Genomic DNA, 2,817 nt, shown 5'->3' on the forward strand with positions numbered 1-2,817 from the left:
AAAAAAAAAAAAAAAGAATCACGTAGTACCGCCCTTATATAGGACCTATATTATAAGTGATAATATGGAGGGTTGGGGGTTCTCTTGTCTGCCTCCCTCTTGCACGTATTGTATTGAAGAGAGAGGTAGATAGCCCTAGCTATAGACTGACAACATTGTATTGGTAGAATTTATCCTCTAAAAGACTAAAAATTGTCACGCATCAGATTAGTTTGTAATGCGCACGATGAATAAAATTTATTGAACTTAGGTGAATAAGAATTTTTGTTATGACAGTATAATAATTAACCAAATAACAAAAATTTTTATCTTTTTCACGTTCACTATTTGTTTTAACCCATATACATCGTGATAAATATATGATAAATTTTTAACTGTATGGGTGAAATTATCCTACGGAAGGGAAATATTTATGGTACTGTTAATAAAATTTATTATTTTCAAGCAATGATTGCGAAGCGTAAGCATAAAGCTTCCTGAGAAGTGAGTCATGTAAATCCTCTAGATTGGAGACGATTTATACTGAAATATTTTTTTCGGCAAACTTTTTTTGCTTTACTCTTCATCCTCGGGAGTCTAGAGGACTGACTGTAAAGCATTTATTTTCTAGCAACTTTTCTGGGAAAACCAATGTCAATAATTTTTTTCAAGAGTAAATCCTTATAGAGTTTCTCCTTGCAAAACTCGAGTGATTCTCAACATGAATAAACATGAATAACTCACTATTTGCAATAGGTCACTCTACAAAAGGTTTACTATTCAAGTGGCTCACTGACACTGGTTTTTTTATTGATTATTTGAATAAAAAATGCTCTATTGTTACTAATTGCAGAAAGTAAATTATTCTCAACGTAATTTATGTTCATTCGTCTTGATTTATGTTCAGAATCATTCATGTTTTGCAATGAGTTAGTGTAGAGCATTTACTCTTGAAATAGAATATAACTAGTGGTTGTTTCTTGAATATTTAGCAGGACAAATTCTCTGCAGCACCTTATTGCAGAATGTGGATTATTCTCTGCATGATTCATGTTTATTTCAGTTAAATCATGTTGAGGAGATCCATGTTCATTCATATTGAAAATAACCCAGGTTTTGCAATGAGGAACTCTAGAGAATTTACTCTGGAAAGATACTATTGACACTGGTTTCTTCAAGAAAAGTTGCTAAAAAATAAGTGCATTAAAGTCAATCCTCTAGACCCTACAGAAGGTATTGTAAAGTGAAAAAAGTTGCAAGAAAAATGCTTTAGATTCAATCGTCTACAGTGTAAAAGATTAACTCTGAAGCAATAATTTTCTACCAACTTTCCTAGAAACAACCAATATTAATAATATATTGCAAGAGTAAATCCTCTAAAGATCCTCATTCTAAAACATGAATAGTCCTAAAAAGAAGATGCCATGTGCAACTTTTATGGTAAATTTTTTAGAATAACCCATTGTAAATAGTGAGTTATTTTTAACGTGATTAATATTTATTCATGTTGATTCATGTAAACAATAACCCATGTTTCGCAATCAGGTACTCTAGCAAAGTTACTCTTGAAATATAATATTGACAAAGGTTTTTTTTTGGAAAAGTTGCCAGAAAAAAATATTTGAGAGTAAATCCTCTAGAGGATCTACTGTAAAGCATTTATTTCTTGCAAATGTATTAGCAAAAACCGGTGTCAATAATATATTTCGAGAGTAAATTGTGTACAGGATTTACTACACTAGAGTCTAGAGGATCTACTGTAAAGCATTTATTTCTTGCAAATGTATTAGCAAAAACCGGTGTCACTAATATATTTCGAGAGTAAATCCTGTACAGGATTATTGGAAAACATGGATTATTGTCTACATAAAACACCTTGAATAAACATCAATCACGTTGAGAATGACTCACTATTTGCAACGAGCTACTTACTCTAGAAGATTTATCATAAAAATTGCACATAGCATACTCTTTTTAAGACTATTGATGTTTTTGCATACTTTTTATCTTGAATAGCTGCCAAGAAAATGCTGTAGAGTTGCTCATTGAAAAAAGTGAGTTATTCTCAACATCATCCTTGTTTATTCATGTTGGGAATAACCCCCTTTTTGCAATAAATGCCTCAATATGAATTTTTGTGCTAATGATTTTTTCATGGAATCATGTCCGTGCAACAAAAAATTGGAAAAAAAACTATCAATAAAAAAATGCAATAGAATTTCCTCGAGAACAAAATAGAAAAATAAAATGAAATGAAATAAAATCATTGACAGAATAAATTAGTATAAATAAACTTACCGTTTAGGCCCCCGTTTTCGTCTCTTCATCGATAAAAGTAGTCGTCCTTTTTCACTCAGATTATTTTTTCTTTTTCGCGTCATTTTCTAAAGTTTCGACTTGCACAAACACTCTCTTTCACTCGCGATTACACCAAAAAAACTGCAGCCGGCACACTAAAATCCTCGAAGAAGCGAATGCGAGATTTGCCGGCGCTAGTGGCCAAAAATCAGAATCGATTATAGTTCTTTCGATTCGATTATAGATCAGATATGGCGCATCAATTCCCATGAAAGTGTCATCCGGACCGCTCATCGCTCCCCCTAAATTTATGAGATGACACCCACAAGATCCCCGGTAACCGAAATGGCAGGTAGGTTATGATTTTATAATTGAATTGACTGTGTTCGCAAAAATGTTTCAAAAAATGAAGGGCAATTTGCTGCTTCAAGTTAATTTATCAAACATATACTCTTCAAGTTACACATTGATCTTTGTTTATCCATAAATGTTTGTCAACGAAAAAAACAGTAGAGTACCGAAAACAGTGAATTGTTCTCA

The sequence above is a fragment of the Fopius arisanus genome, unplaced genomic scaffold, assembly GCF_000806365.1.
Source record: "Fopius arisanus strain USDA-PBARC FA_bdor unplaced genomic scaffold, ASM80636v1 scaffold00038, whole genome shotgun sequence".
In the NCBI taxonomy this organism is placed as follows: domain Eukaryota; kingdom Metazoa; phylum Arthropoda; class Insecta; order Hymenoptera; family Braconidae; genus Fopius; species Fopius arisanus.